At 34.7% G+C, this 25,856-nt stretch overlaps 1 long non-coding RNA gene across 1 annotated transcript in view; it reads left to right on the forward strand.

Moving 5' to 3' along the window:
* The window catches only part of LOC129048553 (uncharacterized), a 134,147-nt gene that overhangs the window by 54,747 nt on the left and 53,544 nt on the right, over positions 1-25,856 (forward strand). Inside the window, exon 5 of the long non-coding RNA XR_010140923.1 lies at positions 20,817-20,896. This is a non-coding gene — a long non-coding RNA (uncharacterized LOC129048553). The remainder of the gene's footprint in view (positions 1-20,816; positions 20,897-25,856) is intronic.

Genomic DNA, 25,856 nt, shown 5'->3' on the forward strand with positions numbered 1-25,856 from the left:
GTAGTGGCCACAGACAGGCAGGTTTCAAGCTCTGGGGAGCACATATTTTGACTCCATTCATTCTGGGGGCAGCCTCCTGGTTTGTCACACTATCTATTCTCTGGGGTGTAGGACACTGTGTGTGCTAAAGTGCTAGGGACCCCACTGCTCTGCTGGGTCCAACAGGCTTTGTGCCACTACAATCCTCCAGGTATATATGACGGGATGTCAGCGGGGCTTCAGGGGCATAGAGATTCAGAGGCTATTGGGCTCTGGGGCAGGATGCAGTCTGGTGGGGGCTGGGTTCTCAGATTGGCACTGTGCTGCAGCTGCTTAGGACTTGGGGTGTGTATGGGACCCAGTTTGAACTGCTTTCCTGGAGGAATGTTATTGTGCAGTCTCCAGGAAGCTCCTTGTAGTAGCCTCATGACCCACAAGGGTTGAGGGCAGTAGTCCATGGTGGGAATGTGGACCACTGGGGATTACTTACTTACCCTTTCTCCATGCTGGAGAAACTCTCTGGGTTCCTACACCATCCCAGCTGAGCTGACTGCAAGCTCCGCTTCCCGGGTTCAGGCCATTCTCCTGCCTCAGCCTCCTGAGCAGCTGGGACTACAGGTGCCCGACACCACGCCCGGCTAATTTTTTGTATTTTTAGTAGAGACGGGATTTCACCATGTTAGCCAGGATGGTCTCGATCTCCTGACCTCGTGATCTGCCCACCTCAGCCTCCCAAAGTGCTGGGAGTACAGGCGTGAGCCACCGTGCCTGGCCCCCGACAGAATGTGGGAAATCACGTAGACCCAAACAGGTATTTCCTGTCACTTTTTCATTAAATTCCCAGTGATCTCTTAGATGCTTTATTCAATGTGTGAGTATTTATTTACTATTTTGGTTCTTTGTAGAGGAGGCAGATCCTGAATGCCTCTAGTCAGCCATCTTGACGTGCCTTCTCATATACAACTTAACGTTTGTCTATTGTAACTCAATACAAGTAGGGTTTAAAAAATCAGCTCCACCAACACCTTGATTGCAGCCTTGTGAGACCTGGGTGGAGGATCCAGAAAATATGGTCATTGAACTTCTAATCCATGGAAACTGTGAAATAAGAGGTTTGTGTTGTTTTGAGCCACCATATTTGTGGCAACAGAAAACTAAAATATCAGTAAATTATTCCTTCAGTAAAATATCAGTAAATTATCACTCTGTTTTAATTCTCTGCATAATACTTATATCCATAAATATTTTATTTATCTACATATTACTTGTTATTTGTTTCTCATTACCAGAATGGAAGCAACATGAAGACAGTTATCTTGACTCTATTATGTAAAGTTTTATTTCCTTTATGTAGATCAGTGTTGACTGGCATGAATAAATGTGGAAAAAAAAAAAAAAAAGGGAAAATACTACTCGTACACCTCTCTGTACTTACACCTTTCCCAGAGTTTACCTCTACTGATATTCTGGTATGTACCTCACATTTCTAATTTTATTTATTCATGTATACATACAAAAATATATACTTAAAACATTTTATGAGATTTTTCTTTATGTCTTGATCATTGACTTTCCATTTAACACCAAAATATTTAGAAATATTTCATGTCTTAGAAATATTCCAAATATTCCATGTCACCTCACATCAGCTTAATTCTGTCTTTTTATTATGGGACAACACTGCACAGTATGGATGCACCGTAACTTACTTAACATTTCATTACAACAGGTAGTTTTTATTTTTTTAAACAAAATCATTGTTTTAAAACAGTTACACAATTTCTCTTTACATATATTTTCATGTAAATATATCCATATTTGTGTATAGTAGATCCTAGAAATGGAATTTCTAGAATAAAGGTTGTGTGCATTTTATTTTAATCAGTTTTTCTTACCTGAACTGTTTCAATAATTTATTAAGAGATCATGCCATCTTCACGTCTTCCCCACTCCTCTATTCCACAGACATTTTAGTGTTACACTAACATATCTCTGACCATGCAATCAATAACCTTTCTAAAACTTTCAGTGTTTTCTTATAGTCTACCTAATAACATCCCAACTCCTTGGTTTGGCATTCATGGCTGCTACCTTAATTTCCTAACCTTCCAGTCTCATATTTAACTCTCTACCTCACATGTTTTGTTAGTGAGCAAACGGGAAAATCTATTCTCCAAGCATTCCTGGCGATTTGTCTTCTACGTATCTCATTCTTATTCTTCCTTCCTGTAGAATTCAATTCTTTTCTTACTCACTATTGCCCCTGCCCTGCCAAGCAGCTCAAGTGCTGTCTTCTCTAGTGAAAGATTTCTTGGGTTTTTTAGTCTTTGATAATGCTTTTATATCTGTAAATTTCTCATTTGTTTATGAACATTTTACAAATATAACCCATAATCCTCAAAACAACCCCTTGAAATAGCTATTAGTTTGCAGACAAGCAAACTATCCAAGGTTGGATAATTTAAATCAGTGGTATCCAACCTTTTTGGCACCAGGGACTGGTTATGTGGGGGACCCCTGGTTTCAATCATTTACCTAAAGCCACACTTTTAATTTTCAGTGACAGAAATGTAATGCTAACCTTCTAATTCTAACTCCAGCGCATAGTCCACTGTACAATGGCTGCCTCTCCTTCTGAATCCCTGTAATTCCGCACTTGTACCAGTCTAGTCTTTGGGACTTATTCAATTCTATTATACATTTTAAACATTATTCTTGTTACGTCATGGTTCTTTCTGTATTGTAAGCTCCTTGAAGTCAGGCAACTTCTCTTAATTTAACTTAAAAAATTTCCCACAACTTCTTAATTTCTCAGTTATGCTTCATTGGTGAGTGAAGAGGATTCAATTACATATTCATTGTATTTAATGGGAAAAGTCATATTTATGTAGAAAATGTAAGGAGTCTAGTTAAGGCAAGCTCCTTTTGGGGTCGTGAGCTCAGCTTTACATACGACCAGCATCTGTGATGCACAGTGTAACCTAGCACTGTCCTTCATGTCCAGGGTCTATGTTCACTTAGTTCTCAGGTACTTATGCATGTGGCTTAACCACTGTTTCTACCAACCAGTTTACAAGTGTCATATGTATTCCATTTCTAAATAATGCCTAATTATCAGTAATCAATCTAAAGAACTCAGTAGAGTTCTTAGCCATGCTGAGACTTTGCATCACTTCCAGCAGATTGAAGGTCAAATTCTCTCTCCATTCTTGTGCCAGAGGTTTTTCTTGAGACAGGCTAGGGCTAGGTCATTCCTGGCTGCCTGGGTTTCTCCTGTTTTACATGAGAACCAACAACAATCTTGTTTATAAATAAATTTGTAAAACCACCCATGCGTACTCAGGGACAGAACCACTGATGAAAATGAAAACTGAAGATGATGTTTATATATTTGCTTGCATACATATTTTAAATATTGATTTACTTCATTCTCTTAAGAATTCTTGACACCTAAAATGTAATTAATTCTCCCTCAATACCATGCTATCAGGATGAATAATCTGATAAGAAAACTGATTCTAAGTAAAATTAAGTAATCAACTAATTACTGCTTACATCTAGACCAATATATTTTCTGTCTTTCCAGTCCCCAATGCTCTGCTTGATAATTAGATGAAATACATTGCTGGAGACCGAGACCAGGTTTCAAAGGTCAGGGCATATTAAAAATTGTCAGACAGGTCCCTCTTTTTGTCTAAAGGCAACATATGATTTTAAGCCTTCCTCATAGTGATTTTAATTATTTTATTTTAAGTACAGAAGTAGTTTTGCAAAAAACAAAAAAAGTTTAATAATAGTGAAAATGTCCATTGGTCCACTTTTATTTCCATGAATATGTCTTTCCAGGTGTGTATGTGTGTGCATGCAGATGTTTAAAATACACTCATTCTAACTCACTATTTTGCAAATTATTATTATTTTTCACACCAGAATATATAATGGATCCTTTCGGTGTTAATACATAGCCTCCATCTTCCAGATGCCTCAGGCTTCAGGCTGACTTTTTTGCAAAACTTCCTCAGCAAGACTTGCTTTGTTTATATTTATTATATGTACTTGTCAAACCGTCTGGGAAGAGTGTGGTCAAAGGTGAAGCAGTGCATGTGGCAATATCTGCATTACCTGAAGCTCCCTGGTGAAGCATCACGCATTGTCCTTTGACACATGTTGTATGAGTGCAAAATGATATTTCCTTGTGATAGAACTTATCACCTTAATATTAGAACATAAGCTGGAAAACAAACTAGAGCATTTTTCTTTTTAATTATTGATCACTGAGTCATATCAGCCTCTGAATGCTTCTCTGGTGATTTGAAAGAAAACCTCATTAGCTTGTCTGTGTATTTTCATTTTATAACAATAACTAGTAGTTTTTTTTTTACCAGCTTATATATTTTTGAAGCCACATATATAAATATAATCAAATTGATTAGAACATTTAACAAATCTTCTGGGTTGATGCTCATTTAACAGATTCAACTATTCTTCTTCTTCTTCTTTTTTTTTTTTTTTTGAGGTGGAGTCTCGCTCTGTCACCCAGGCTGGAGTGCAGTGGCGTGATCTTGGCTCACTGCAACCTCAGCCTGCTGGGTTCAAGTAATTCTCCTGCCTCAGCCTCCCAAGTAGCTGGGACTACAGGCGCACACCACCATGCCTAGCTAATGTTTTGTATTTTTAGTAGAGATGGGATTTCACCATGCTGACCAGGCTGGTCTCGAACTCCTGACCTTGTGATCCTCCCGCCTTGGCCTCCCAAAGTGCTGGGATTACAGGTGTGAGCCACTGCACCTGGCCCATAAATAATGTTAAAATTTCCTCTCCACTTGACTAATCAAGACGTGAAGATTTTTCTTTTCCTTCATATCTCCCTACCTACATATGTATATACACATAGATATTTATGTACATAAGTCATTGCTTCTTCAAATTAAATAAAATTTTCTCATGACAGCCTCCTTAAGGTGTAGAATAGAGAGAAAATAATAACATATTCTAGTATGGGTTGAGAGAAATAAAAATATCTTATAATTCAAATACACATTTCAAATTAAATGGGAAAAGGTCTTTCTGATGTGTTCATTTTCATTTGTTTTGTCAATTTACGTTTTCTGAAATACAATTTTATATATCTAGGATATAACTTTGTTATAACATTTTTTTAAAGATCCCTCATGGCTAGTTTTGGAAGATGCTCTGCCTTTCTAAGAAGGAACAAAAATACCTCCCAGATACAGAATTCATTCATACCCTGAGAAAAGGGAATAAAAAATTCTCTATGTCTGTTATTTCACATTGAATACTGCTCAGCTTCAAACCTGAACAACCAACATGATTTCTCTAGAAATATTTAACTCCTCTTGTTATCCAAGTTAGTGAGTATGATTAGAATAAATGTTTCTTCTCAAATTGGATAATGGCTTATATCTTTGGGATTCACAAAGGTGAAGCCATTCCTCCCACAAAGTCACAGAATAAATATTATGTATCTTAACATTCATATTTGAAGGTATTTTATTATTCATGTGTCTGTTTTGATGATTAGTTCTGATTTTCAGCTTCCCTTTGCAAAAGCTTGCAAGAAAGTACTCGTCCTTGAGCTTGGGGGTCAGCAAATATTTTCTGTAAAAGGCCAGATATTAAATATTTTAGGCTTTGTGGACTAGGTGGTTTCTGCTGCAAGCACTTAACTCTGCTTCTGTGGTGGGAAGTAGCCATAGACAATAAGTAAACAAATGGGCATGACTGTGTTCCAATAAAACTTTATTTACAAACACAGGTGGTTGGTCAGATTTGTCCACAGGTCTTAGTTTCCTGATACCTGCTTCAGTTCAGTGTTATTTATAGCACCTGGTTCATGGAATGTCTATTACCAGTCTAGAATGTGATAAGGAGCTTTTTCCAGAATGTAAATCTGTATAGTGTTTCTTTCATTGAGGAAGTCTTGCAATATATGTGAAAATGTGAAAAATATGACAGTCGAACTAAATACTTCTTCATGACTATGTAGGTTGATTTATATTCTGCCTCAAGCTCCTTGTCTCTCCATGTACTGAGAAAAGATTTTTTTGGCCAGCACTGGTCCCTGGAGGACACTGAGTAGCACTGCTCAAGCTTATTTTTCTGTATATCCATCTCTGAAAATGTTGCAATTCATGATTAAGTTAAATTCAAACTTTTTCTTCCCCAAATAGAGAATAATTCTTCTACTACTTATTTTGTTGCTGTGGTTGGAACTACAGCTCTGCTGAAGGGCAGAAACAGGAGTTGTGCCAGCAATCCCTTCTTTAGCAGCTGTGGAAGTGCTGTGTCTCCATTTCCTTCATTGAGCTGATATTCATGCTGTATTTGTCTTTAAGGACTACAAATGTTGAATCTTTAACTTTTATAGTAAATTGCTCATTAAAGGAGATAGTTATTGAGAGATAATTTTAACTTTTTATGTCAAATAATAACAAAAAGGATATTTAGAGAAAACGTATACACATTTGCCAATTGCTCTGTTTATTTATATCAAAACCAGAATTAAAAATGTTATGATACGTTGCCACTATAAACACATGTGAAAAGTGTTTCCCTTCACATTCTAGGTAATTTGGGGGAGTGCTGATCAGTGGATGCATAATATTTGAACAAATATGCAATTCAATACCTACAATTTAAAACTGCTTCTGTGAATGTATTTCCAGCATTCCCAGTCTTCCCAAAACAGTAACAGACATGAAGATGAGGTTTTCAATGCATGAAATTAGGAGATGATATTCTTTCTTTCTTCAGTTCTTATCTATATGTGATAGAATTTCCAACTTCTTAAAGCCTGAACCAACTGGTGTTTTTCTGTGCTGCGTAATCTTTCTTAATCATTTAAGCTTAAAATGGCTATACACACTGGCCATTTGGTTTGGAAATGTTGTCTCCATTTTTTTTAACCTATCAAATGACAATTTAAAGTTAACTATATTGCTTAACATGTCAAATGTGTAACCATTTTGAATTTTTTGTTTTACCATTATAATTAGTGAATAATTTGTGGGATGTGATGATTTCCTACTGAAAACAAATAATCTTATGACATATACTGCATTTTCGTTTATGCTTTTAAAGAACGTAGCAATATTCAAAATATGTAGGATTTCTCCTTTGAGCAATACAGCACCTTTCTTTGTCACACAAATCACTCAGAGTATGTTGCAAGTCTTGGCTTCATGTGGATTTCAGAGATGTGAGAGAAAGTATCACAAAAGATAAAGCATGGTTTGGTAGAACCATATATTCATTCCTTCGTTAAGCATTTATTGGGCCATTATTCAGTGTTCAGAATTTCTGCTTAAAGCACTTGAAGATAACAATTGAGTTTGATAGGACTTCATAAATGTGCTTTATAATTTAGGTTTAGGTTTTCCTAGCTTTTATCAATTTAGTCACATACAAGCAGAGATGTTTGATCATACTCTATTTCCTGGCTTCAACGTTTCAAGCCTCTCCAGGGCAGAAATGAAAGATTATGAGTGTGCTACATTTCTATAGCTCTTTCATTTCTACCCCAACCCTAGCTTACTTTCATGTCTACAATACAAATTTTGATCCAGATCGGATTTATGTGAACATTATTATTTTCAGATTGACCTACCCTGTGACTGAATTTTGCAGTGAAACCTTATCGGGTTGTTATATACCATTGCAACTGGGCACCTTAAAATTAGATGGAAGAAACAGAATATGTTACCAAAGGATGGGCTGACTGGGTAAAAAGTGGGTTTTACATTGTTTCATATTTTTTGAGCATATAAACCACTTTAAAAGTTTGCAAGTCTGTAAAGCATTAGCTCTAGGTATTTCAAATGTGCTAAGGTTAGAAAGTGCAGTGAAAAATATAAAACATCATGGGAAGGAAGTTCTGATATGCTATTATATTAAGGAAAGTAGATGGAAGTTCAGGAACATGTTGGAAGGAAATCAAGATAACTAGATTTTCTTGTTTTAACTTCCCTACCAACTGGTTGTGACATGAAGGATAAGTGACCTTTGTGTCATGGATGTCTACAGACGTATGATCAGAATTTGTCATCAGTTAGTGTTGTCACTCCGAACTGTTTCTCAATTTTGAAGAAAGTCAAAGAAACGGTGTTTTACTCAGTTCATCCAAAATAAATAAATGTGCAATACCTGTAGGGAAAATTTGGAAGTGAAAATAGCTCACACACACTCCATAATTATATTGAAAAGTGGTATGCATGTTGACTAAAATAGCTGGGTTGCTTGGGTTCAGATTTAAACTCAGCCATTTACCGAGTGACATTGATGAGGCTTCTTCAACTCCCCATGCTTTAATCTCCTCCTCTGTAGATTTAAGGACACTGACTTCATACTTTTGTTGTATTTAATACACGTAAGTGCATGGAAGAGTTTCCGGAACAAAGTAGGCACACAATAAATGTTACTTCTTATTATTTATCAATGCAGTCGTTAGCATCACTATAGTTACATTTGAACTCATTTTGGAGTGAACCCTGGAGTCCAGGGTTCTAGATTGAACACCATTGCTCTAAACTCATAAACTTACAGAACTGAATTTTAATTTAGAAAATAATTTAAATCAATAAAACAGGATTTATAAAATAGTATTCTCTTTGTTTATTAAAGTTATAAACTATTAGGCATTTTACATATGTGGTTAATTAAAAATTATTTGCCCCATTTTATTTTGACTTTCTACACTGAGTTGACAAAGAAAAGTTAGGTATTTGCTGACAAATACACAGAAGACGACTTTCTATCCAAGGCTGACCACAGACTGAAAGCTGAATTGTTCTTTTGATATTGATATTATTTTATCCAGAAGTCACTTTTATTCTTAATTTCTAGCAGTGCTGTTTTGCTTCTCTTTCTTCTTCTTCCTCCTCTTGTTCTTCTTATACTGACAGATATAAGTTAAATTTTTCTGTGCTACAGACTGAGGATGCTACATTTGGACTATCTATCTAAGTGCATGGAAGAGTAGAGATGTTTCTGAATTATTTATAGTCATCCATACTATATAAAATACTCTGAGTAAATAGGATTATGTATAAAAGAGTGCATAATCTAATATATTATGATGTTTTATAATATATTGAATTATTCTAAATTATAGACGGCACCATGTGATATACTTCCACAAAATATAATTCTGGTAAACAAGCACATTTAGTTTATTGTTTCACTTGTGAATGTTGGTTTTACCTGGGAAATTCTGCTTTAAAAGTAAAACAAGTCTTACCTAGTGAAGCGTCTTATCTAAATGTTGTTTGAAACCCTTTGTGTTCTATAATAACATGACATAAAACAATGTGAATTTAAACTGCTGTTTGGCTTTTCTACATGTAGTTTTGAACCATGTAGACATGTATTATCAAGCTTCAAAAGTTTACTTGACATCATATAATAGCATATCATTGGCATGAAATGTTTTATATATAAACTGCATCATTTTACATTTTATTTAAATGTGCAGGTTTGCCAAGGGCCACACTGTCACTTCCTTTTACTAAAATAGATTGCCTTAAAAATTGCTATCACAATTACCCTCTTCAAGATCCTATAGAAATCTCAGGATTTCAAAAAGTTATATTCTGACACTTCCTTCCAGTGATTAAAAAAAACAGTCTGTCTTAAGCAAGGCATATTTATAGAATATCATAGGAATTCAAATTTTTTAATTGAAAAATTATGATTATAGAAAATATTATTATAACTATTTTAAATTAATTCTTATTGTATTTTTAAAATTATACTTTAAGTTCTGGATTATATGTGCAGGACGTGCAGGTGTGTTACATAGGTATACATGTGCCATGGTGGTTTGCTGCACCAAAAAACCGCTCATCTACATTAGGTATTTCTCCTAATGCTATCCCTCCTCTAGCCCCCCACCACCTGAGAGGCCCCAGTGTGTGATGTTCCCCTCCTTGTGTCCATGTGTCCTCATTGTTCAACTCCCACTTATGAGTGAGATTATGTGGTGTCTGGTTTTCTGTTCTTGTGTTAGTTTGTTGAGAATGATGGTTTCCAGTGTCATCCATGTCCCTGTAAAGGATATGAACTCATCCTTTTATATGGCTGCATAGTATTCCTTGGTGTATATGTGCCACATTTTCTTTATCCAGTCTATCATTGATGGGCATTCCCTAGTGGAGGTTCTAAACTTCATCTTTAAGGACTTTGTACTTTCTCTTCTTCACACATTTATAGAATTTTTTTAGCTTTCTGACATTGTTGATAAGGAAAAATACCAAAATAAATATAAAAAATGAATTACTAAATAGTTATCAGTTGATAAATACTTAATTTTAATAGCAAAAAAATATATAATATACCTATTTTTATTATACTTTAAGTTCTAGGGTACATGTGCACAATGTGCAGGTTTGTTACATATGTATACATGTGCCATGTTGGTGTGCTGCACCCATTAACTCATCATTTACATTCATTAGGTATATCTCCTAATGCTATCCCCCGCCTCCACCCACCCCACAACAGGCCCCAGTGTGTGATGTTCCCCACCCTGTGTCCAAGTGTTCTCATTGTTCAATTCTCACCTATGAGTGAGAACATGCGGTGTTTGGTTTTCTGTCCTTGCCACAGTTTGCTCAGAATGATGGTTTCCAGCTTCATCCATGTCCCTACAAAGGACATGAACTCATCCTTTTTTATGGCTGTATAGTATTCCATGGTGTATATGTGCCACATTTTCTTAATCCAGTCTATCATTGTTGGACACTTGGGTTGGTTCCAAGTCTTTGCTGTTGTGAGTAGTGCCACAATAAACATACATGTACATGTGTCTTCATAGCAGCATGATTTATATTCCTTTGGGTATATACCCAGTAATGGGATGGCTGGGTCAAATGGTATTTCTAGTTCTAGATCCCTGAGGAATCGCCACACTGACTTCCACAATGGTTGAACTAGTTTACAGTCCCACCAACAGTGTAAAAGTGTTCCTATTTCTCCACATCCTCTCCAGCACCTGTTGTTTCCTGACCTTTAAATGATTGCCATTCTAACTGGTGTGAGATGGTATCTCATTGTGGTTTGGATTTGCATTTCTCTGATGGCCAGTGATGATGAGCATTTTTTCCTGTGTCTTTTGGATGCATAAATGTCTTCTTTTGAGAAGTGTCTGTTCATATCCTTCGCCCACTTGTTGATGGGTTTTTTTTTCTTGTAAATTTGTTCGAGTTCTTTGTAGATTCTGGATATTAGCCCTTGGTCAGATAAGTACATTGCAAAAATTTTTTCTCATTCTGTGGGTTGCCTGTTCACTCTGATGGTAGTTTCATTTGCTGTGCAGAAGCTCTTTAGTTTAATTAGATCCCATTTGTCAATTTTGGCTTTTGTTGCCATTGCTTTTGGTGTTTTAGACATGAAGTCCTTGCCCATGCCTATGTCCTGAATGGTATTGCCTAGGTTTTCTTCTAGGGTTTTTATGTTTTTAGGTCTAACATGTAAATCTTTAATCCATCTTGAATTAATTTTTGTATAAGGTGTAAGGAAGGGATCCAGTTTCAGTTTTCTACTTATGGCTAGCCAATTTTCGCAATACCATTTGTTAAATAGGGAATCCTTTCCCCATTTCTTGTTTTTGTGAGGTTTGTCAAAGATCAGATAGTTGTAGATGTGTGGTATTATTTCTGAGGGCTCTGTTCTGTTCCATTGGTCTATATCTCTGTTTTGGTACCAGTACCATGCTGTTGTGGTTACTGTAGCCTTGTAGTGTAGTTTGAAGTCAGGTAACATGATGCCTCCAGCTTTGTTCTTTTGGCTCATCACATCAAAAAGCATATCCACCATGATCAAGTGGGCTTCATCCCTGGGATGCAAGGCTGGTTCAACATACCCAAATCAATAAATGTAATCCAGCATATTAACAGAACCAAAGACAAAAACCATATGATTATCTCAATAGATGCAGAAAAGGCCTTTGACAAAATTCAACAGCTTTTCATGCTAAAAACTCTCAATAAATTAGGTATTGATGGGACATATCTCAAAATAATAAGAGCTATTTAATGACAAACCCACAGCCAATATCATACTGAATGGGCAAAAACTGGAAGCATTCCCTTTGAAAACTGGCACAAGACAGGGATGCCCCCTCTCACTGCTCCTATTCAACATAGTGTTGGAAGTTCTGGCCAGGGAAATCAGGCAGGAGAAAGAAATAAAGGGTATTCAGTTAGGAAAAGAGAAAGTCAAATTGTCCCTGTTTGCAGATGACATGATTATATATCTAGAAAACCCCATCGTCTTAGCCCAAAATCTCCTTAACCTGATAAGCAACTTCAGCAAATTCTGAGGTTACAAAATCATTGTGCAAAAATCACAAGCATTCTCATACACCAATAACAGACAAACAGAGAGCCAAATCATGAGTGAACTCCCATTCACAGTTTTTTCAAAGAGAATAAAATACCTAGGAATCCAACTTACAAGGGATGTGAAGGATCTCTTCAAGGAGAACTACAAACCACTGCTCAATGAAATAAAAGAGGATACAAACAAATGGAAGAACATTCCATGCTCATGGGTAGGAAGAATCAATATCATGAAAATGGCCATACTGCCCAAGGTAATTTATAGATTCAATGCCATCCCCATCAAGGTACCAATGACTTTCTTCACAGAATTGGAAAAAACTACTTTAAAGTTCATTTGGAACCAAAAAAGAGCCCGCATTGCCACGTCAATCCTTAGCAAAAATATTTTTATTCTTATATTTATGGCATGCAATTTAGTTCATAATAGTAGATTTATTTGGAAAACTCAGAATGTTTCTTTCTTTATTCTATTATAGTGTTTTTTCATTTACTTATAGTTTGTTTCAGTTAAGGTGGAAGAAAATAGAAATCATATCATAATGTAAATAGCAAATTGGTATAGATTATATAGGGGGTTTCCATATTGAAATTTGTGTGAACTTTAGAATTTTAGATTTATTGGGTTTTGATCAATGAATGTGACTTTTTTATTTATAAAGTGATCGTATATGCCGTATTTAGAAATGTATTTGTGCATGTGACTTTTCCTGTATTTGAATCATGTCAGAAAAACTTACATAGAAACTCCTTTATAAGAGTTCAACAAACCAGATTCTCACAATTGATTGTTGTTGTAATTGAATGTTTCACTTTATTTTTCTGTACATATTCTTGACAAGATGGTGCAGAGATGTAATAATTCATATTTGTTTTTTAAACAATACTTGAAAATACATGATAACAGGAATTTGTCAATTTCTTCATCATATTATTTATAAACAACACATTCATAATTATTTGAAATCTGTCTAAAATAGCTAAATACTCATTTAGTTTAAGTCTCAGGGAGAAAAGAGTAATAAAAGTGAGACTCTAATATATTTTAAAGATGATGTAGTGATAGTGCCATAATAAACACCTGAAAGAAAAGTACTGGTTCATATTTTGTATATTGGATTATGTATTTTATACATTGGATTATGTATATTGGATTATGTATTCATGTTATCCTTACTCTTCCCCTCACCATTCAAACATCAGTAAGGGTCTTTTATGTCTACTGCCTCAAGCATACAATATTCAAAAGCACTCCTACTTTTAATTGTAAGAATAAAGGGTGCTTGAAGGAGAAAAGTGTTTATTGAATTTTGTAATCTTATTTACAAACATCAACAGCCCAAACGTGAGTGACTCAGAGCATAGGGTTTATACCAGTGATAAGGAATTGGTAATGAGTCTCAATAACACAAAGCATTGGATTGTCAAAGCAGACTCAAACGAGTAAGAAGTCTTACCCAATAACAAGTGTTGCTATCATGTTGAGAAGATGTAATCATGAGGTGTAGGTAAAACATGGAGAGATCTAGGACCTTCAATGCAGTTACCCAGTTTATTTCTTGTCAGTCAGAATGTGCTCTGGGTTGGCTTACTATGTGAGACCTCTGTGTGATATTTGTGGCTGCATAAATGACACAGGAGAGAACCGTTTTTCTATGACACACTGTCATAGCAAATTATTTCAAATGGTTGTATAGCTTACGTGACATCTTCTAGAGAGCCATATTCTATAAATTCATAGATTCCTGGTTCACTTAGTGCAAACAATCCTAGACAAACTATGTATATTCTGCTAAAATCTTTTCATAGATAACAACTCTCTAGATAGATAATAGGGAGTCTCCCCATCTGCCTTGTCCGGCCGCAAGTAAGATTATGTATCGCAGACCTTGTGCTTAATTATTTTCTTTCTGGGAGAAATTCCTGAAGATACATTCAGCTACAGGACAGGAAAGAGAATGGAGGAAAGGTGCATTCAGTTAATGGCTATTGGGTCTTTGGAAATAAATCCAGTGTTTGCCATATCTTTCAGCTTGGTCCAGGGAGAATATATGACTCTGCAAATACCACATAAATTTGTAGGTATCTCAGTGCTGAATATACCGTGGAATAATTTTCCCAGGGCACAGCCAGCAAGGTAACAAGAGTCTCTTGGAATATCAGAATCATGAATTATCAATGGTTGCATGAAGGACTTAGTGGACCAGCTTGAGGGCAGTATCATAGCTTTGCACACCCAAGCATGTTGATGAAGGGATTATAAAAGTTAGTGTATCTACAATAAAAATGGGAAAACAGATGTGAATACCAGTGATCTAGAAGAGGTGTCACCATAGGAAGAAGAGGTATATTGAATGTGGACCTGTCAGCTGGATGTCATGGCAGATCGGAGACATCAGTAGCAGATGCAATAGAGGTAAATGATGATACCTAGATGAGGAAAGATCAGCTGGCCTTGATGATGGCCAGTGATGGCAGCAGACATTACATGGACAAGACATCCTTGACTCAGTGCCAGGAAAACATGTGAGGCCACTTAGAGTTTATATTATTTCAGGGATAGGAGAAGAAGGAGATAGAGAAAGGAAACTTGGTTTGACTCATGTTTATCTTGGAAGAGGCTATATTACCTTGAGTTGGTAAGATAAATTCTTTTAGTTAAAAATGAATGTTGTAAACCAAATTGCATTCAGTTTTAGAAGTAAAAATTACATTTTTTGAAAGACTGAATTCATGACTGTGACATTCAAACATGCTGTTCACCCTTTGCATGCGTTTCATCCTTTGCTGAAGAACAAATAAATAATAGAGGGAAACTGAATAAGAAAACACCTCTGCTCTTATCAGTTGTGTTACCTTGATTATGTTGCTTAATATCACTGACTTGTAGTTTTCTTATAAAGAATAACTATTCATACAGTTGCTCTAAAGAATAAATGTGATACTGGTGAAAATACCTAGTGTGTGGCCTGGCACACGTAGATTTCCAATATGTGCTTGGAAAAGCATAATCTGAAGCAATTTAATGGAGTAATATTACTTCTTACCATTTCATATGCTATTTAGCTGTTGTTTCCACACTGAAGCAAACCTTCTGTGACCCACTGAGATTTTTAAGTCATCATTTTTGTTCTTCTGTTTCTGGAGTGGAAACATTCCACCATTCAAACACAAATGAATCTGCACACCTCAGTGGATATGTTTTGAAAAGGAAGACACTGGTCGACTTTTGACTGCTGCTTTAAAAAATGCCCTGAGGAATGTCCTAAGTTTTCAACTGTTATTAGAAGTGGAAGTTTCAGTTTTGAATTAGGGAGAAAACATACCATGTACCCCGAAGTCTCTTTGTATTAGGGTAGTCCTAGATGTAAGCAATGAACCCTTGCAGGTGCTGATCTGAAATAAGCCTTGCTATTCTAGAAGTAATCCTCTATAGCATTCACCTTTATTTTTAAACCTCTGATACTTAATTATCTGAATTTATTGTGAGACTTTTATAGACTCATTATAATTTACATGAAAAGAAAAGGTGAAGGCATTTGTGATTTTTTCATTTATTATTCATGTATTCATTTTATTTTATATTATCAGTGGTTGCACTGGTATTACAGGGATGTGTGCATTTTCAAGAGGCTCTGCTCACTGCAAATGTAATAAATAATACCTGCAAGCTATTTGGGAGCTCTTGTTCTCCTATGTGATCCAGAATGTACAGGTATAAAAGATGCAACATTTCCTCAGGACATTTTTTTAAAGCAGCAATCAAAAGTCAACCAGTGTCCTCCTTTCCAAAAGATGTCCACTGAGGTTTGCAAATTCATTTGTGTTTGAATGGTGGAATGATAGGCATGAAACTAATTAGAGACCAAAGGATACACTGCCATTCTGTCTTCTTCTGGGGACAGCACACTCTAGGAGTTTTCTGACACAGAAGCTTGAGGGGGAACATATGGCTGAGATACTCATTCTTCAATAAGTCAATACAAAACAAAGCCCAACATTCTGCCCCTAGGTTTTTGAATTTTAACTAAAAGCCTGAAGAAACAAGAGGAAGTTAAAAATATTCTAAACAGAACTTTTAGAAGTGATCATGGTGGCAATCTTTAATAAAGTAATAAATATCTTGATTGGCTTAATATTTTTAAATAAGTAATATGGACTTTAAATTTCACAACACCATGTAAATTATTTGGATTTTATAATTATAATAAAATCAAATGTGATTGGTAAAATAATGATATGAAGAAGCAATCTGTCATTTTCTTCCCGAGACCCATATTTTCTTTTAGGTACAATGAAGACCTAGTATTAAAAGATCTGTAATTTCCATTGCTGCTCACACATTTTCTGAAACTACTTCATCATTTTTTGTTGTTGTTGATTTTGCTTCTGACTTTCTCAGCACTTAACATAGATGTATGATAGCTTTATCTTTTATAACCATGCTTTTGAGACTACACTCTTGTGAGACTGTGGATTAAAATGAGACTCGTGTGGAGAAAAATACTATAAGAAAATGGACACTATATAAATAGCAAATTAAAAACAAAGTGTCATCACTTGGAACCTGGAACTCCAGGTGTTCAGTGAGAAACATGGTATCTCCTATATGACATTAGGAACTTGTTAGGAAGTCAGTGACAAATTTTGCTCTTTCTTACATTTTTATGACATTATTGAAGTCAGCAGAAACTTAATATAAGTAATAGGGTTAGAAAATGACCTTTGCAATAGGTGTCATTGTTATCTGTAGCCCTGTTCTTATATCAGTCTCAAAGAGTGTTTTGTCAAATTCAATTTCAAATCAGAAGCGAGTTGTTTTTGCATCTGTGGGCTGAAACAAGCAGAAACAGAGGGATTGCTGTGCAGGATGCATTTTCTGGCCTGGAGCCACTAATTACAGAGGCTGTGTTGGAGGAAGCTGAAATGCTTAGATGAAAAAATCTGAATGCTTAGATGAAAACTCCTCTTAAAAGGATTGCAAGGAACATTTTCATCTAAGAAAACAGTCGAATTTTAAATTAAAAACAATTGGGAGATGGTTGTGTAGTAGTTTAAAGTCATCCTAGGTGTTGTGTTATATATTATCGACTCTGGAAGCAGTCATGAAAGAGTAATACTTAAATTTGATTCTATTACTCTTTTCTTTAGAAATCTAGAGATGAGAGAGATAATCTTCATTATGTTGATAACTGACATAAACTGGAGTTAGAAATGAGAATACAGTTAAAATTTTTGTAGAAAGAATAGAACAGACCTATATCCACAATGACCTGGAATATATTAACATTTTCCATCCATAGTAGATACAGCCTCTCTTAAATTTTTTTTTTTTTTTGGATCAGTGTGGCCAGTTCATAAGAAGTTTTCAAGTCTATCCAACATAATCAAAATACATAAATAAACAAAACTGGGTTTCATCTATCTGAGAAATTTAAGGAAATTCAAGATGAAACCTAAAGTTTTATGAGATAAAATGTGTTGTTTATATGTAAAATGCTTAATGACATATTTTAAGTTTGATTATTAATTTAATTCAACATAAGAAGGGATTTAGTCTCAATTCCACAGTTAATAAACTGTAAACATTTATAAACAGAAGGAAAAAATGCTAAATATTTAACAAAATGACAAATTAGAAAAAAAAAGATTATGGGATTGTTTTTACCCTTCCAATAGCAGATCATGCTAGTTTAGGTTATATAAGTGAAAAACTCACTTTATATAATCTATTTGAAATTCTTAAAAGTATCTTTGGGATTCTATGAAGAACTAGAGTCCAAATTATTATATGTGTATAACATAGACAGTTATTTTCTCAGGAAAATGGCTTAGAAGACAAAGGGCAAGGACATACTTACTTTGTATTAAGGAGACATGCCATCATTTGCATCAGTTTAAAATGGTGTTAGGTTAGTTTTATGTTTGGTAAATGGTAAAACACTATAGATTTTTTAAGCAGTTAAATATTTAATAGCTATTGACGTTAGCTCCAGAAAAGCATCGTTGATTCAGAGATAGTATTCTAAGATACTAGTATACAGTGATGCAGCAGCAAAAAGAGCTAGTGTAATTTTTGAAAACAAACCAATAAATAGTTTACTCAGAATTTTCTTAAGGCTATACAATGCATAGAGACAGGTATAAACTTTCAGGCTCAAAATACTAAAAAATAGAAAAACTGGATAGAAATAAAATCTAGATACGTAAATTCCTTAATGTCATGAATGAGGTAAAGAACTTTTTTTACAAAAAATTATCAAATGCCAGAAAAATGCACATATTTAAAATGTTATCAATAAAAAATGAACTTTTACTTGATACAGTCAACAGAATTTCATAACTCTAAAGGTTTACAGTCAATAGAGAATACAGTTTAATAAAAGGAGTTAATGATTTTTGCCTTTAATCAAAGAGCCATATATAACTCATTACAGAAGCCATGACTAGTTGTCAAGGAAAACATCATATCCTTCCACAGTGTGGCTCTTAAGGCCCCAGAATGCAAATAAATATAAAATTCACTAGGGGCCTACATATAATAGCTTTTGTTTGGATCATTTGAAAAAGTTACTTCAATAAATAAAATTAAGTTCAATAGAATACGTTTTTATAATACATGTAGGGAGAAATCATTGAAATAAATATTGGGCAAACATGATTAGTTTTGTTAAGTATTGAAAAAAACCACTAAAATATTACTGTTTATAATAAACTAAACAGTCTCAATAGCAAAATATTGTTGTTAAAATTGTTCATTGTATTTATGCATTTTAATATTTCTATATACAATTGGACAAATTTATATAACTTCATTTATTATACATGGATATTATTATCTATAAATATATGCTTTAGTTTTCAGAAAACTTCAAACATTGTTACCAAATCCATTCATATATGAACATGAACACCTGACTTTTGATTAGAAAGTTGTTATGGTTTGTCTGTGACCCTTTAAGATCCAAGGAGTGATGTAGAGTCATACATTAGCTCTCTGTCTTTCCCTCTGCTTTTAGAAAATGAATTATTTAGTAGCGACTTTGTGTATGTCATTAAGATTAAATCTCTGTCAAAATCGTCCTGTAGGAATTCTAAATGGCCTGGGAAAATAGCTTTGGCATTAACAACATTGCTGTTTTTTACATTAAAAATGTTGCTTTTTTCTGACATACTACTTTGTGTATTTATGTGGGGAGGGTGTGTGTGTGTGTGTGTGTGCGTGCGTGTGTTTGGAGGGCATAATAAAAATTAACTTAAAAGTGGGTAGACATATATTATTCCATTAGAGATATGACATTATTTTTTTGTGCATGCAAGTATTAAAAGTTTTGGAGTGCCAGAGGATGAATGGGTATGATTTGTTAAAGTTGGATATATTGAGAGATGATATATTTTTCTATTACATAAATTGAAATGGAGAAATGCTAAACTATGAAGTACTAAAGCCAGTAATATAGTTGTTTAAAATACCACAGGAATGGAATAAAACATGTGATGACTTGGGATGTTATTTTTCTATTTCAATTTACAAAATTAGTTTAAAATAATTATTTAATATATATCAGATGTTGAATATGATTATGGCTGAAAGACAACTACTTTTATCATGGATGCCCTGTGCTCACACACAATAAAAAGTCTTACATCCATAGCTGCTAGTAAACGTTTTATTTTCTTCCAGATTTGTTGTTTTCATTCTTTAGCTCATGAAAAGAAAGACAAAGTCTAAAAATTACTACTCTGAATTTCTACTTGAGAATTTTTTGTCATGATGAGAAAAACCTTTTGATCTTCATATTCTTACAGTTATGATCACACAATGTTTTCTTCTGCATTCTACTTAGTCAACCATAATAGTAGCATACCTAATCTTATTCAAGAGAACTGTAAAAATGTTAAATTATTTGCAAGCATTGCAGCTTTATTTAATTAAAATCTCACTTTACTCTTAGAATATTATAAGGAAATGTGAGGTGAAGACAGTTTATAGAAATTCAGCATACTAAATATTATCAGGGAGCGGGATCTAGTTCTTGATCTCATATCGCGATAAACTCACATTGACTGGGTTTCCATACTTTATTAATTACTATTCTCATGAAACAGTTTTTGTTTGGGCAGAGATATTAACCTGTATATTAGTTATGGCATCACACCTGTTTGTGTGTCTCATTGGTGCATAATCTTCAAATTAGTTAAAATTTAGTGTATATAATTTCTTCAAATGGTCATTGTAAAATAAGTAGAAGCCCACAGTGTGAGGATATTTGGATTGTGTAGATACTGTGAAAGCTTTCTATCTGAAAAGAAACTCTGTTCTGATAGTCTTATACAAACAAACCAAAGCTCATTTAATTTGTAAAATAATAGACAACTGATACAATTTGTAATAGTAGTAGAAGTTATAGTAATAGTTATCAAAATATCTTCTATTTTATTAATAGTTTAATATAAATATGTATATGTATGTCTTTACAGATATGAAGAATTTCATGATAATTAAGTCAATGTTTATTGATGACCCAGGTGTTCAGAAGGGGAGAGGAACCCAAGAACTGGTGAGCTGCACTGAATACTGCCATGAAGTTAATTTCCACTCTTAACTCTGATAGTACTGGTCTAATTTTGTTTTCTCACTCACATTTTTATTTACCCAATATTAATGGGGAAATTTTCACCCTGAATTTTTTGAGAGAGTATGTAGCCTAAGAATCCAGCTCTATAGCAGATGGGTCAAAAAACCAGAGGTCCCTCTGAAGGGAAAACAAACACACAAACAAAAAACAAACAAACAAACAAAACCAACAAACAAAAAACGTGTATGGTTGAAGTAACGGAATGAGGGATTCTGAAGGATAGGAAGCTGTAGAGTAGTTTATTATTTCTTAGGAAGAACTGTTAGGTTATGACGAAGTCCAGGGTGTGGTCATGGAAAAGGGTGAATAAGTAGAAAGGAAGTGAAGTTGTCTGGAAACAAGTAACCAAGACGATGAGAGATGTTGAAGAGCTATAGACATGAACACTGTAGGCACCTAAGATGATGTCACGACTGAAAGAAGAAAGGACATAAGGAACAGGGATTTGAGTCTTAAGAGCCTCAAATGCCATGCTCAAGCAAGAATTATATTCAATGTCTCTCTTTCTTCTAGATGAACACAGACTGCATTAGATACCAACCCTGACTATTTAAGTCTGTAATTTCAGTGAAATATATCAATTCTTCCTCTTAAAAAAAGAACTGGACTCTATAATATTGAAAATAATATTTACATAAAAGGAAGGCAGCAAAATAATTTAAGTTATTTATTGAGGTCAAAATGAAGTGACATATTAAAGTTTCAACATAAAATGTTAATTATTTTCTTAAAAGCCTCAGTTACATTTCATGAAAAAGACATTGTAAAAATGAGAGCCTACATCAGGATTTTCCAAGTTAAAAAAAGCACCCTTAAGACAAAAGCACCTTAGAGGCTTCACTATAGGGAGAGGGATAATTCCTATAATGTCAACATGGAATTTAGACTGTAATTGCTTTGCACTTCAAACTATGTGAACAAGTCTGATAAGGAGAGGGAAGTATATCTTATAGTTTTTTCTTGATGTGATAACAATGTGTAAATATTTTTACCGTGCTTCATTTTTTTCTGTTTAGACAAAATTAAAAAAACAAAATTAATAAGGTTTAAAGTAGTATAGGAACATAGTTTTTTAGTTCAAATAAGAAACTCTGAGTTAATAATCTGATCCGTTTTCTTACCCTCAGGTGACAAGTTAAAATAAAACCCCAAAGCCTATTCTATTTTTAGATTCTTTAAGACTATTCTGGAATTAATGTAATTTGGGGGTTACTTTTTACTCATGATTATGAAAAAAAGCTAGTAAGTTCACCCTTATCAAGTAAAATCAGGCAAGAGAGCCTGGTGAAATCCTGTTTTTACAATTATCATACATTAAGTAATTATGGTTTGGGACATAATTCTTTTCAATATTCATACCTCTTTAGAACTTGTAATGCTCAGTGCTTGCTTTGAAGTTAAGAAAGCTCTGGGTTCAGTTAAGATGCCTAAAAAGTACTGTGAAAGTGTTAAATCAGAACAAAATTGGTGATAAAAGGGAAAGTAATAATAGGAAATATTCATTTTGTTTTGAAGGGTGCCCAGACAGTCATGTCAGGACAGCTAATATGCAATTGGTTTTGTATTCATGCTGTTCAATTACATGTGGGATCATGAAGAATTCCCACTGGCTCTGCTGCATTTCTTTCCTATTATTGTTCTTATTTTAGAACTTCGGTTTCACTTTAAAAAAATGCATGAAATGCCTGCCTCAGAGCAAACTATCACACCCCATGTGTCTTCTATTGAAATAGCTGCAATTTACAGCATCTATAGATAAAGAGGTCAATTTGTTTTGTATAATGTGCTATTATTCAGGAAATACCCTTGATTTTTAGATTCAGAACTTGAGGTTTCAAATATTTGCTGTTCACCTAGTAGTGTACCCTAGATATATAACTGTCACCTGTTCCTGGAGTCACTGCTGCCTTCTGGGTCCCCTGCTCATCATCTCTTGGATTCTCTTTCGCCCATCTTCTCCCCGGAATGTCGGTCCTGTCACTCCTGCATGCCACTCTTACCTACCAAGTGGATTGGAGAGAGTGCCTTCCTTGTTAATGTGGAGATTCACACACCTTATAGAGAGATGCTAAATATAGATTAGCACCTACATTACGCTTTCTTCTTGATATAGCAGAAGAATTAAAAGTTCACAAGAGAAAATTTTCAAGAGAGAAACAAAATATGAACACTAGGCACTTATGTGAAATGTTTTGTGTCTGGAATATTTCATATTTGCAATTTTGTTCTCTCTTCTCAGGGATCTCTTGTCACTGAGATGAGTATTCTATATGAATGTTTTGTTTGAGTTAGCTAATATAATTATTTATTTACTAATTCTTATTTTATGAAAATTTCAAAGTGACATAAGTAATTAGCACAACAAATGTGAAGCATGCAGGTAGAGTGCACAACATACTAACTGTCTTAGCTGAAATTCCAGATCTTTCTGTGTAGCTGAAATTCTAGACCTTTCTGTGTCTTAAGTTTGTTTGTTTAATGTTAATGTATTGGTAACTACTAAAAAGCCTAACTAGTAATTGTTAATTAGTTAGTGACTGGATTTGTTCATATACATTTATCACATTCTCTGAATGTTAAAAATTCCTACAGCTAAAGGAAAAATCCAAGTAGCTATTCCACTATTATCCCATGGAAGATGGGATGAACCCCAATACCAAATTTGGTCTGGATGTTGAGACTAATGACACCACACACACACTACGAAGGTATGTAGAGCTGTGCTACTTTCCTAAGGAGGATTTCTGGTGAAGGCAGCAGAGGCTCCAAAGCTGGTCTGAGAGAAGGAACAGGCCAGGGTTTTTTATTTTTATTGTGCTTTGAGTGTAGGCAAGGTGAAGTTTCCCAGGTTAAGTGGGGCCTTACATAGTTGGAACTTTCTACTGTCACTAAAGGAGGGAACCCACCTGGCTTTCTTATGGTCTGCCCCGATAATGGAGCAAGAGAGAAAATGAAAGAGATGGGGTCTAAAGCTGTCTGAGGTCAAACACCAAAAATGGAGTCAAACTCTAAAATGACCTTTCTAAAACCAGTCCCTTGATAATGTCTCTTATCTCTGCCTGCACTGTCATCTTTAATTCTCTACCACCTTAGGCTGCTTTATTTATTGATTTTCATGGTGCAGGTCAAACCGACCAACATACAAGTGAGCCTTGGTTCATTATTTGCCTCTTCCAGCTGAAATTGTAGTCTCCCCAAAGCAAAGATTATGCCTGTTAGTTTACTGTTGTATCCTCAGCATCTGGATACTGTGGAAAGAAAAATAGGCACATGATAATTTTTTTAAAATGTCTATCAGGTTTACTAGACTATAAGCCCCGTGAAGGCAAGACTATGCCAGTTTCAGCCATGGTTGATTCCAGTGACTCAGAGAGATGCTTCACACCTCAGTAAATATTGGTGGAAAGAGTTCATTCTTTCAGTTACTTTAATATAGCACTTTGGCATGGCTCTCCTGTGTCTTTTACTTTCAAAAGAGACTAAGCTATCTTTAGCGAAATCTTGTCTCATTTAAGTTCCAAAACACAGCAAGAACATGTTAACTGAATCTTGTTAATTTTTAATTAAATCCTGTTGATTTGTTTAAAAGTTTGGGCAGAGCAGCAACTTTATCAAAAAAGTAAAAATTGGGAACTCACTTCCAATGATGAAGTGATGCTGAAATTATAAACAATTTAGGGGTATGTAAACAGGACTATTCTTTTGTTCACAGAAAGCAACAGGAAATGTCTTAATTCCTGAAAAACTAGGTGAATATTCAATTTAAAATCAATTATATAAACTACAGGACAGCACAACTGAAGTCAGAGAAAATCTAACAAATAACCTTCTGATAGAATATGTATGCTTATAAATAAACCCAAATCCTCCCAACATAAATGAATAAATGTATAGATGGATAGATAGAGAGATAGACAGAGAGATAAAAACAAGTAAATTAGATGTTGCCATGCTTCTCAGTGTAAGCCACATGAGAATACAAAAGTTATTGCCTTAGGACTAAACAATACTTTTTTGATTCATTAAATGTTCTGAGACCTAGGCTAGTTAATTTTAGTTCTTCTAAAACGTTCAGTTCACTCTGATTTAGTAACTGTTATTACAAAAGTGTCTGGTATTCTGCAACTGTGCAATTATTTGGCTGACAAACTCCAAGATTGACTGCAATGCTGTTCCAGCCTCGAAAAAGTGGCTTAGCTTATACTCCTTCCTGGTGTCCAAACCTTAGGTTTGCTTGCATCTGCCTGCTTTTTACTAGCAAAGGAAGGTGGAGCGCTACAGCTTTTCCAGAGTAGTCTGTTGCTCAGCAACCGGGCTTGTCCTCTTAGGAAACAGGTCAGGAAAAAGGAAGAGAGATGAGGGGGTGATTAAATGTTTGTCTGCCATCTCTGATAAAGCAGATATCCTCTGAATGGAAATTGTTACAGACATATCTCCAACTCACGGGGAAACAAATTAATCTCATTAGGCAAGGGGTTAATATCTATTTGCTAGAAATACTGTTTCACCATCACCTGGTGGGAAGTTTTAGTAGCTGTTAATATTATAGCATGGTAAGATAAACAGCATTATATTTGGTAAGTTCCAGAATTTTAGTATAGTATGACTATCATCTCAAGGTCAAAGAAAAATCATTCCAGAATGACAAGAAACAATGTTTTATTTTATATAGTAGACATTATTTAGTCATTCAGGACACTTTAAATGTCATAACAAAATCTAGCTTCTTTTTAATGACAAAAACTTACTGAAACATCTTCTATTTCTTACTTAAAAAAACTGATTGATAGTATTTCTCAGGGAATATTCTAAATACAAAACTGCATTGCAGAATCATGAATACCTCTAATTACAATTTTTGAGATAGGAAAATGCTTCTTTT

Source organism: Pongo abelii, chromosome 1 (genome assembly GCF_028885655.2).
Source record: "Pongo abelii isolate AG06213 chromosome 1, NHGRI_mPonAbe1-v2.0_pri, whole genome shotgun sequence".
NCBI classification, from domain to species: domain Eukaryota; kingdom Metazoa; phylum Chordata; class Mammalia; order Primates; family Hominidae; genus Pongo; species Pongo abelii.